Genomic DNA, 12,304 nt, shown 5'->3' with positions numbered 1-12,304 from the left:
AAGGCCTTCATAAACAAAAGGGTCCTATTATATTAGGGTCCCCAGGCTTTCGTGGCTTAAGTCTCAATTTCAAGCTTTGGTTTGGGGACACAGTGCCACTAAGGCTCTAAGGGGGAGAGAGGATGACCTCTAGAGGTCCAGGGGGCCAGGGAACTTGAGCTGGGATAGTTATGCCACAAGAGTTGTAACCAGATTTCTGATTCAGTAGTATTTGAAGGAAAAATGGTAATCTAGATGGAGACCGGTATTCATTTATTCATTCATTCATTCATTCATTCACGCTCCTCTTAATAGCTTGTGACTTTGGGCAAGTGGCTTAACTTTTGTGCGCCTCAGTGTTTTCATCTGCAGAATGGGGATGGCAATAACAGTACCCATCTCAGGGTGTGGTGAGATTAAGTGAGGTGATATATGCATAGTGCTTAGAACAGTGCCTGACACATAATACATGCTCTGTAAATATTAATTACTATCACAATTCATTTTTCAACAATGCGTTTACTGAGCACCTGCTACATGTCAGGGTTAGCTGTCTCACTGCCTGCAATTAGAACTACCCAGAACCCCCAGATACTATAAAACCAGAGCTCAGAAAACATGACAGGATCTCTGGGTGTAACCGCCCCCGCTTAGTATTCTGGCTCTCAAGGTGGTTTAAGATCTCCACCCGCTCCGTTATAGGCCGGGGCTCCTGACACCCCTTTAAGCCCCCACTCCAGCTCTTCAGAGGTCGTGACACCCTCAATAGTGCTCCATGACATCTCCAATAGTGCTGATTTGAACCCTAATGGACTCAGAAAAAAACGACTCAGGCAGCAAACCCCCATTTGTGCAATAGGGACTCCCCTAAACACTGTGGAAGGGTCTGAACCACCTTCTCTTTGCAGCTGGTTGGGCTCTGGGAGAAAGTGGGCAGCATCAGTTGATTTTAGGGACTCACCTGTTGCCTGCTATCCATAATTCAATGTGGACCAGGGCTTCTCAACCTCAGCACTATTGGCATTTGAGACAGGATCATTCTTTGCTGTGGAACAAACAGTCTTGTGCATTGCAGCATCCCTGGCCTCCACCCACTAGATGCCAGCAGCACCCCCACCCCCAGTTATGACAACCAAAACTGTCTCCAGACACTGCGAGCGTCCTCTCAGTTGAAGCCTGGTGTGGAGGGCGCAGCAGCCTGACAGCCCCGCAGCTGGACGCTCGCTGTGGGGTGCTGGGAAACCCCTCTGCACGCTCAGGGCCGCAGGTGCCCAGCACTCAGCGAGCAGGTAGAGCCAGCACCCAGGGCTCTCCAGCCTGACCGGACTAGAATCCGGGCGCCTGTGCATTCCTTCCATCCTGGTGGCAAGTTCTGAGAGGCAGAGCAAGGATTGGGGCCCGGGAGACAGGTGTGGGTGGGGACAGCCCCGTGTTTGTTCTTCCACTTCATGCCGGGCGCTCCTTCCAAAGGCAGACGAGATAGTAATTACAAAAGCAGGCTTTGGGCTGCGTCTCCTTTAATCCTCCTAACAGCTCTGCAAGGCGGAAGGTTTTATTATCCCCTTTATCCAGCAATGGGACAAGTCATAATTGTGTGCCACCTGACAGGACACACAAGAAGAACGCAGCATCGCTTCTGTTATATTCCTGCAAAGACGCATGGCCTGAGTCTAACCGTGAGGAAATACTAGACAAATCCCAAGTGAGGGACATATGACAGAATAGCTGGCCTGTCATTCTCAAAAATGTCAAGGACAAGAAAGTTAAAGGGAGACTGAGGAGCTGTTGAAGAAGCTTAAGTATAATTGAAGGAAGCTAGGCATGACCCTGGGCCAGGAAAAATCAATAAGACTTTATGGGGACAATTATGGAATGCTGAGTATAGTGTGTGGATTCGATAGTCATGCTTATTGATGGCAAGTGTCCTGAATTTGATAATGGTACTCTGTGTGTGTGTGTGTGTGTGTGTGTGTGTGCGCGCGCGCGCACGCATGTGTATGATGGAGGTAGGGGGTCAGGAGATCCATGCTGCAGGGTTCAGGGATCAAAGGACGTGATGTGTACAACTGGCTCTCAAATAATTCCGTACAAGAGAAAATATAAATAGAAGGAAAATGATGAAGTAAGAAGGACAAAATACAGACAATCTGGGCGAAGGATATCCTGGAGTCCCTTGTAAGTCTCATAATTTTTCTGTAAGTTCTAAAGTTATGCCAATATAAATTTTAAAAAGAAATCAAAACATTTGACTGTCAGTATACCCAAGATAAATGAAAATGTATGTCCACAAAAAGACCTGTAAGCATATTTGCAGCAGTTTTATTTATATATAATAGCCAAACTGGAAGCAACCCAAATGTCTTTCAGCAAGTGAGAAGATCACCAAATTGTAATACATCTATAAACAGAATACTACTCAGCAATAACACGGAGTAAGCTATTGATTCATGCGCATTAGGGCCGCGCCTCACCAGTGGTGAGCCTAGGGAAAGGCGCTAGGCCAAAAGACCATGAACTTTGGGAGCAGATCAGACGAGTCTAAAAGTCCCCGCAGTGGTTCCTTTTGTGAGGAGTTACTACCTGGGCAGGGGTGTGGGGGAGCCTTCTGGGCCGCTGCAGAAGTTCTGTCTTGACCTGGGTGGTAGTCACATAGATTTATCCCTCTATAAGCCTTCATTGAGACAAAAATTCATTGAGATAAGTTCCCTTTCTGCACTTTACATAAGTGAAACTCAAAATCAAAGCAAAAGAAAATGAACTAAAGATACACATCAGACCTAAGAGAATGAGGCGGGCGGGGAGTGGGGAGCGGGGTTGAAGAGAAGAAATGAATTAAACGCACGCGCAAAGATGACAGCATGTCGAAAATCAAGGAGCTGGGTGACTCAGCCTTTCGCACCTAAGGTCTAAGAGGAAAAGCCGAAAAGGACACTAGAGAGAGGGGTTACCTGGCCTGAGGCCACACAGCTGGTGGGTGGCAGAGGCAGGATTTGAATGTGGGTCTGGGTGACCCCAGAATGTACTCCTTACCCAGTACTCTGGCTCGGACTCACTGTGCCGGACAGCCCTGTTCGGCACTCAGAGGCTCCCCAGGGCCTGGCGGGGGGATGGCGAAACCACGGCCTGGCAAAGACCATCCCAGCTCAGAGCTGGCGGCTCCAACTGGGAGGGGAGGCAGTGGGACAAAGGGCGGCCTCGCCACAGCTCCCGTACATGGAGCTCGCTCCCCGGCCGGGGGTGGCCCTGCCGACCTGGCTGCCTCCTGTAGTAGGCCTTTGTCTTCCTTCCTGGGCCAGAGGGTGGGCTCTGGTTTGGGTGCATCTTCCAGCTGTGCCCCTAACTGGCTGTGCCACTCGGGGCAAGTGGCTTCCCTCTCCGTGCCTCAATTTCCACTTCCAGAACCTGCCTGTGAGAACCCTACCTAACAGCAAAGATGAGCAGAGTCGAGGTGTTACATGCGTGCAAAACTCAGAAAAGTCTCTTAATTTCCTCACTGGGTTTTGAAGAATTCTTGGTAAGCTAAGGCGAGATTGGGCGGGCTTCCTGGGCAGCGGCATAGGGTCCGCGCCTTGTTTAAAGCTCGGCGGGTTGGTATGGACAGCCTTCGTTGTTTCAGAAGGGGCTGGTCCTGGGCGGGACTGTGGCCCAGGTGAAGTCACCAAGCACCTTCCCCTTAGTTGTCTCCTTAGAGGTTCGGGAACCTTCTTCCAGCGTAGGTGTCCCCATTGCTAACCTCACTGACCTCAGTTTGCTCACCTGAAAGTGGGAAGTGAGGAGAAGTGCTTTGTGCAAGGCCGCGGGGAGACAAGAGGAACGTAGGGTTCCCGGTTCCCAGTTTCCCTCAGACACTCAGCTGAGGTGAAACTGGGGAAAATAAGGCCTCGGCGGGCCCACGTGGGGTGCATCGCAGGTACTCGACAGATACAGCTTGCTCTTTTGTTTCCTGGCGGGCCTGTCTTTTTGCCTTCTCTACAATTAAATGTTGATTTAAAGTGATGCTACTAAATATGCGCATCCATTCTCTTAAAACACAGAAGCATTTCTGGTCAGGCTGAAGTCCCTCTTGGACCACTCACCCCAGGGCCGGCCCCTTCCTCATCCTGCCAGGGTGGTTTTATGATTTGGGGGTGTGAACTTCCAGACCTTGGTGTATGCATTTCTTTCATCTGTGTGCCTTCCTCTCTTTTTCTTTATTTTCTGATTTACTTTTTTTGGGGAATGTAAACTTTTAAAGGGAGGATAGCCCGGGTCCAGAGGAGCGGACACCTTTCCACCGGTCCCATCCCACCCAGCGCCCACTCCGCGAGCATCTCCTTTAGTGGCTTTACACCCTCCCCATCTCCCAGCTCATCCCCCTCCTTGTCCCTGTGTCAGACCAGTCTGTGATGGGGATCCATGACACTCCCTGACACCCAATGCTTGGTGCCCCGTAAAAAAATGGTGGGTAGGTGAGCTAATGGAAGATAAAGGAACAACCAACCAACCAACCACAAAGCCCAGCTCCGGGTAATTGAGGATCCGCTGAGGTGGGTTTCAGTCAGTTGGAGTTTCCCGTGAGACCTGTGAAAGCAAGAACCATATGGCATCAGTAAGAACTGAGCCCATCTGTTTCCGGAGAAGAACAACAGTCCTGAGCATGTCACGGGGTCCCTGGCAGGAGCCAGTGGGATGGCACTACCTCTCAGGCCTCCTGTAATTTTCTGAGCTCTCAGAACCAGGGGCTGTGTGAGGCCCTGGACCCCGGGCCTCTAGGCCATTTTCCACAACACTTTCATTTTGTTCTCTGCTGTATCTGCCACCCTGAGCCTGGCAGACAGAAGACACCCCAAGATATGCTGCAGGAATGACGTCACCGAGCACCCGCCATGTGCCAGGCACTGTGCTAGGCCCGGGAACACAGTGGAAAATGGGACGGCCCGAACCCTGTCCTCATGAAGTTTACATTCTTACGGTGGGAGATGCGGTCAGTCAGATGTCAGGGATGTGGAGAAAAATGAAGCAGAGGAAGGAAAGAAGGAGTGCTGGTGTGTGCGTGTATGCGTGTGTGCGTGCGTGTGTGTGCATTGTGTGATGTTGCATTCAACTGCAGAGGTCAGGGAAGGCCTCCCTGAGAGAAGGTGATGTGTAAGCAAAGACTTGAAAGAGGGAAGGGACTGAGCCACGGGAATATCTGGGGACGGAGGGAACAGCGAGCGCAAAGCCCTGAGGCGGATGGTGCTTGCTGTGTTCCAGGAGCAGCAAGAGGCCAGCACGTGGGACTGTGTGAGTGAGGGAGTGGGAGAAAGAAGAGTGGGAAGGTGGTGGCGGTGGGCAGTGGGGAGGGGCCTTTAGCGGACGAGGGGTATGACTTCTTCCTCCCAGGGCTCCAGGGTGGGGTGGCCTTCAGGCAGAGGAGAGAACAAAATGAAGGAACTGGTGGGAAGTGTGAGCCCAGGGTCTGGTACACACCGGGCACTCACTCGGTAAACAGTATTGTGTTACCGCAGAGGGTATGTGGAGGCTTTGGATGGAGGGACCTGCTAAGTTTCCATGGGGTTCCTGGTGGGCTAGTGATGTCCGAGGCGTCCCATCTACCCCAGCCTGCCCCCATGGAGGGTTTGGTGCCCTCACGAGCCGGGGCTGGGCATGGGAGCCCCTTCAGCACTGAGCAGGATTGGCAGGTGAGTGGGAGGAAGCGGCCAGGCCGGGGCTGGCAGGGAGCTGGGGGCTGGAGTGGGGCCCGGGAGACTGTGTTCTGACGAGGAGGGCAGGCCGGGGCTGGTTCTTCTTGGGAGAGAGGCAGGAGGTGGGACGGTCCAAGGGAAGCTTCCCAGCTTCCCAGCTTCCGTGTGGGCTTCCCACCTGTCTTTTCTCTCTGACCTTCCCCTGTTCCTGCGACTTGCTCTTCCTCCTTCCACTGTTTGCCCATGCTGTTCCCTCTCAAATAATGCCTTTCCCTTCCCTTGTTACCAGGTTCATGCCTACTCATTGCTTGATGCTCAGATGAGAGAGTCCTCACCAAGGAGGCCTTCCCTGACCCCCACTTGCTCCTCTCTATTCCTATGAATGGTACTCACAGCCGGGAAACCCACCGGGGGGGGGGGGCCTGCATATGTGTGATGATCTGTTTATAGTTAGTCTCTCTCCTAGGCGCTGAGCTCCGGAGGTGGGAACAGGTTTGTTGTCTTGAGGCTGTGTTCCCAGCACTTAGAATGGTATCTAGCACATAGTCAGTGCTCTGAATCCTGGAGGGAGGATGGAGGATGGGTGGTTGAATGAATGGCTGTGTCTATGGACAGAGAGATGGATGGATAGATAGATGGATGAACCTGAATGGCTAGAGATTGGTTGGGCTATGGTGTGAACAGGCAGAGGAGGGATGGGTGGGCGGGCAGATTATTGGGTGAGGTGGACGGATGAGTGATGGACCCGGGTGGGGTGAATGCAACAGAAAACTCCTGGCCCGAGAGTGAGGAGTCCTGGGCTCTAGTTCCGTTTTGCTACATACAAACACCAAGGCCTGTGGAGTCCGGGCTTGTCTAGTCACCCAGCTTTGCCCCTGTTTCCTCATCCTTTGGTTTTTCAGCTTCTATTGCTTTTATTTCACTGATTAAAACCCCTTTTTATACTCCCACCCATTTTTCTGGAGCCTCACCACGTGATTGTAACAAAAGGGAGCTGCTGAGATGGGGGCCAGGTGTCCCCCAAGAGCTCCGTAGCCGGGAACACAACTCGAAAACCCAGCTGACAGTCTGTGTCTTTGCAATGCCCTCCTAAACCCCACGAGTCCCTCCTCTCTGGGGCGTTAGCTAAAAAATGCAGATGTGAGGGTTCCTTCACCCAAACTTCTCCTTCAGGTGCTTTGGAACAGGCCCAGAAGTCTGACATTTTAACAAGCGTCACTCTAGGAGTCTGAGCTCACCCCTGGGGACACACTGCCTCCTTCTAGGGCCGCTGTATCCTACAGGTCGTCAGGCAGGTGTGTGTGCGAGCTTGTGTGCTGGGGTGGAGGTTGCTGAGACACTTTTCATATATGTATACAAAGACTAGAAACAAGTCCTGTGTCCTGCGGTGGAGCTGATTAAGCACCTTGGGGCTGGTCTACTCCCTGGAGGACCCAGCAGGTGTTAGAAACAAGGAAGAAGGTTCTGATAAAGTAAGATCTCTAAGATATGGCTAAGTGGGAAAAGCAGATGGAGGGCGGTGCCTATGGTTTTACCACGTGTGTTAAAACATTCCCCGAAGAAGAGAAGTATGGGTATGCATAGAAAGTTCTGGAAGGATATATAGAACCACTGTGGCCTCTGGGGAAGGAAACTGGAGCAGGAGGGAGACCTTTGGTTATATCTGCATCCTTCCTGAGTCTTGGGTTTGAGTTTTGATTCTAATTGGCTCTGTGACCCTAAGCCCTCTCTGAACCTCAGTTTCCCCAGGTGTAAATGGGGCCATGAAGTTTCCTGTTTGGGCGTGGGTTGGCATGGAGGGTGCAGGCGATTCGATCCTGCTTTGGTTTTTGATTCCAGGAGACTCCTGGTCAGGACTCACCTTCTTGCAGCCTCACTTGGTCCAGGGACGGTGGGTCCCTGGGTAGGGGGCGGCCCAGATCAGGGTGAGGCTGAGCTGGAAACACTGGCAGGGTCGGAGCGTTTTGTGTGGGTACCGTCCATCTTCACTCCCCCAGCTGGAGGCGGTTTCGGGATGCTCACCCCCACTTCAGGCCCACTGAGACCAGAGAGCATTCCCTCTTCTTTCCCCGCCCACTCCTCTTCAGGATGGAAACCCAGGGAAGGGGAGAATGACTGGGCGTGGGGCCAGAGAGAAAGAGAGAGACGGAGAGAAAGGGAGAGACCGAGAAAGACAAGAGGAAGAGAAAGGCACACCAGCACACACAGCTGTCCAGATTCGGGCCTAGAGAGGCAGAGAATCAGAGTGAGGAGGGGGGAGACAGTGCGGCTCCCAGCGCAGGTGGGGGCTGGGCTTGCTCTGGCCAGGTGCCTGGCAGGCCAGGCACAGGAGTGCTGGGGGAGGGAGGCTGTGGGACAGGGGCGGAGGGTGCTGCAGGCTTCCAGCAGGGCGTTCTCCACACCTCAGGGTCGCAGCTGCCGGTCTGAGTAGTCTTTGGAACCAACTCAGGGCCCCTCAGTTCTCGTCCCTCCAGTCCTCCCTTGGGACCTTGTACCTAGAGGCTTCCTCCCCAGGGGCCCTTCTCAGAGCACAGCTGGGAAGGCCTGAGGTGAAACCAGGCTAATTAGTGCTCAGCACTGAGATAATCGCTGCCTGGAATGTTCCCTAGGAGGTCCAGCTGGGGGTGGGCAGTCAGGGGCCCATGGAGTGCCTGGTATTGGCCCTGCCAGGCCTATGCCTGCTGGCTACTAGAGCCCTGGATATTGGAACAGGGAGGCCCAGGAGGCCGGGATCCTTAAGTTTTAGAACATACAGTGACTCAGGCCCCTACAGACCATCCTGAATAGCAGATCCAGTCTGGTCATGTCTACCCCAAACCCCGCCTAAAGCCTTCCATGGCTCACCATGGTCGATAAGCTAAAATCTGAGCTCCTTACATTTGTCTACAGGTGTCTGCTGATCTGTTCTTGTCCTTTCTAGCCTCTTACCCTCAAACATTCCACACTTGACCCACCTCAGGACCTTTGCATATGCTGTATCCCTTCCTAGAATGCTCTTCCTCCATCTCCTCCCAGAGCTCTCCTCTATGAGCCTTCAGACTCAGCTCAAAGATCTCATGGGGGAGGCCTTCCTCGTATGTATTATGCAGTCCCCTGCACCTCTCCTTCCCAGCACGTGGCACTCTTCATTGTCTTAGTGCAATTCTATATTTGATGCCTGCTCCCTTCATGCCAGTATTAGCTCCCTGAGGACAGGCACTGTCTGCTTGGTCACTGTTGGTCAAATAAGTTTGTAAATATGATATATAGGTTTGCTCGCTTATAGTTTGCATTGGGTGTGAGGGACAACAGGCTGTAAGCAGGCAGGGTCGTTATAGCCTAAGGCTTTCCCACCCTAAGTGACTTTGAATCAGAGACTCCCTTGTTTGTATATTGGATTAAAGGTTTTGATTTTTACACTATAAAATGGGGCAGAGGAGCCCATGCTGGAGAAGAGCAGAGAAAGGCCACGTGGAAGAGAGGAGAAGCAGCCAAGATGTTGGAGTGCTGAAGGAGAAGCCAGTTTGTGCAGAGTTTGTGTAGAGAGAAGGAGATGGGGAACAGAGTTGAATAAGGCTGGTGAGCTAGAAACCTTTGATTCTAGGAAACTCGGATAAGTCAGTGACTTTGGAAGCCCTGAATGGAAAAGGAAGTGTTTTCCCACTGTGTGTATTTCTTGCCCGCCGAGTGCAAGCTAGGATTAAAGCTGATGACCCACCAGTTCTTGGCTCCGTTGTTTCATTACCGTCTGTCTGAATCAAATGCGAACCTGCATTGGCCAGGCAGCTGCGATGGTGGTTGTGGCTACCGGCTTACAGTCACCATTGTGTCCTAAAGGATCTGATGCACACAGCAGGTGCTCCTTGAGCAGCTAGTGACCATGAAGAAGTGGCCTGGACAGTTTTTGTTATGTGGATTCTTCCTGGGAAGGAGCCCCGCTGACCCCTGGGTCTCCCTCCACCATCCCAACCCTTCCCCCAGTACCAGCTCTAGAAGATCTGGCTTCCAAGTCTTCAGATTCCACAGGGCTGTCCTGGCTGTGATGTTGTAATGAATCACTGGCCAGAATCTGGTCTTGATTATCTCATGGCTGGGCATGGCCTGCTTATCCTCACAGGGGCTAGGACCACAGGCTACCGTATCAGAGGCGCCAGGTGTCTCAATGGGCCTCTTGCCTTTGGCCATAGATAACAGCTAACAGCACCCCCCCCTACACACACACACATCCCGCCTTACAGGCACCTGTATCAGAGACATGCTGGGTGGCCTCAGCAAGTTCCTACCTCTCTCTGGGTTGCTGGGTCACACAGGGTGAGGTTCCACCACATAGAAGAGAGCGAGGAACTGGGTGGAAATGGGGTTCATGGATGGGAGACCTTCAATGTAATAATGACACCGACTTCTCAAGGCAGGAGAAAGTGGCTACACATGATGGGATTCCCATGAGTCTCCAACTGGGGTTTGGGGGGATTCCGGGGTGACCCACCTGCCCCAACGTACCTTGGATGCCTGAGGTTTACAAGTATTTTGGACCCACTGAGGTGGGGCACGAAGTGTTGGCAAGTGAGGGTTTGAGCCATTGCTAGGGCATTGATTCCACCATGCCTCAGTTTCCCCAGTGTGAAGTAGGGATAGTAACAGTTTCTGCTTAAATGAGATACTGTGAGGTGCTTGGAACAGAGCCCGATCATGGGAAGTGATCAATAACTACCATTATTACTACTTCTTAAGGTCTTGCCTTATCCTGTATCCACCACTTTGTGCTTCCTACTCCCACCAGCATTCAGGCTTGGGTGATTCACCTGAATGATTACAACAGCCTCCAAATGGTCTCTCGCTCCCCATTTCAGTTTATTTTTCACATGCTGCCAGATGGAGCCTTAAAAAATGTAAACTGAATCACCATCCTCCTTTGCTCAGCAGTCTCCCATGACTTCCACTGCCCTCAGAACAGATGACCTGCTTTTGTATGATGGCCAGTCCCTCTCTTGTAATCTCTTGTCACTCTTTCATTCACTCAGTTAGAGCCATCTTGGTCTCTTCTCAGTGAATCTGACTCCTGACTGCCTCAGGGCCTTTGCACATGCTGCTTCCTCTGCTGGAATGCTTTCCTCTCTTCTCTTTACCTACTTCGTGCCCAGATCTCGGATCGGGGGAACCTCCAGTAGTGGGTGCTGTGCTGACTCACCCAGATTCCCTCACACTGGGCCCTGCACCCATCTCCCAGCTACCATGCAATGTTGGCTGCTACAGGGTCCTAGCTGAACAGAAGCTGCCTCACCCGGGAGGTCCCCTCAACCCCAAGTATCAGAGGCAGACAGAGCCAATAACTGATTAAAGCAGAGGAACAAAGCTCAGACCTTTTAATTCCAGGTAGGATCCACTCTGCAGTGCAGCTCATGTTCCAGAGCTTTCCTTGGGATCGGGCTGAAGCTGGATGTCAGCTGAGAGCACATCCTAGCAGAGCTCTTTCCCAGGCCCCGGCCTGCTCCACTCTCCTCTTTCCCCCCAAAAGCATTCCTCCGTGAATCACATGCATTCCAGTCTCGGCTCGGGCTTTGTTTCTGGGCAACCTGACTTAAGACAAATCACCAGAGGAACCTTCCTGGTTCCCCTTTTCTGGTGTTATCTCTATAGACCGCTCCTTCCAGCACTCATTATGGCCATATTTTACATTTACTCAGATGATTATTCGATTGAGGTCTGTCCCTTGCCCCAGAATGTAAGACAAGGATCATGTTGACTCTGTTCCTGGCTGCATCCTCAGTGCCCATCACAGGGCTTGGCACAAAGTAGGTACTCAATAAATGGTTTGTTGTTTTTTTGAATGACTGAATGAATAATGGCCGGGTGAGTTAGAGGTTGAGGGCGTAGGGCTGGGCATCATTAGGACCCCTGGTTCTTCTCATCTCGTGGTCCTGTCATCTCCTCCTAGCCTAACTCCTCATAGCCCCATGATGGTGCCAAAGCTTCTGCCATCTCTTCCTCACATAGCCATGACCAAGGCAGGAAAAGGCCCTCACGTGTCCTCTGAAGAATGAAGAAACCGTTCCCAGAAGTCCTTTGGCAGCCTTCCCCATCTCACTGGCCACAGATGCATTCCATGTCTAGCCTCAGCCAATCACTGCAAGGGAAGGGAGAAGGCCATGTTTAATTTGGGCCAATCAGCATTTGCCCCCCTGGGTGCCTTGGGCAGAGTCTGCTCTTGCCCAGTAAGAGGGAATTCAGATGGGGCCAGGTCTGGTCGTGAGCTGTGGACCCCTGAACCGGGGGCATTGTGAACATCCCAAGGCTGTGGATCCCACACCTGCCCTCCCTCTCTGGAGAGCCCTTGGGCGGTGGCTGTGAGAAGGGAGGTGGGGCTGGGTGAGGGTTTCAAGCAAATTAGGTGGCCAGACACCTTCACCTCAGTAAATATTTATAGAGCCAGGAATGGAGAGGAGGTAGGCGGGCCCAGAGGGTGAGAGTGTAGGGAAGAGGCAGCCTGGGCCAGAGATACTGAGGGAGAGGCAGAGAGACATGATGGAGAGATGGAGAGACATGGAGGGACAGACAGAGACACAGGGAAGAGACAGACACAGGAGAGAGACAAAGAGAGACAGACCTCCAGTGTTGGTCTGAGAGACAGAGGGAAAGAGAGAGGCAGGAGAGACAGACTTTGCCAGGAAGGCTTTTGCATCAGT

This window comes from Saccopteryx leptura, chromosome 5, assembly GCF_036850995.1.
Source record: "Saccopteryx leptura isolate mSacLep1 chromosome 5, mSacLep1_pri_phased_curated, whole genome shotgun sequence".
In the NCBI taxonomy this organism is placed as follows: Eukaryota; Metazoa; Chordata; class Mammalia; order Chiroptera; family Emballonuridae; genus Saccopteryx; species Saccopteryx leptura.
Note: the sequence above shows the minus strand (reverse complement) of the source record.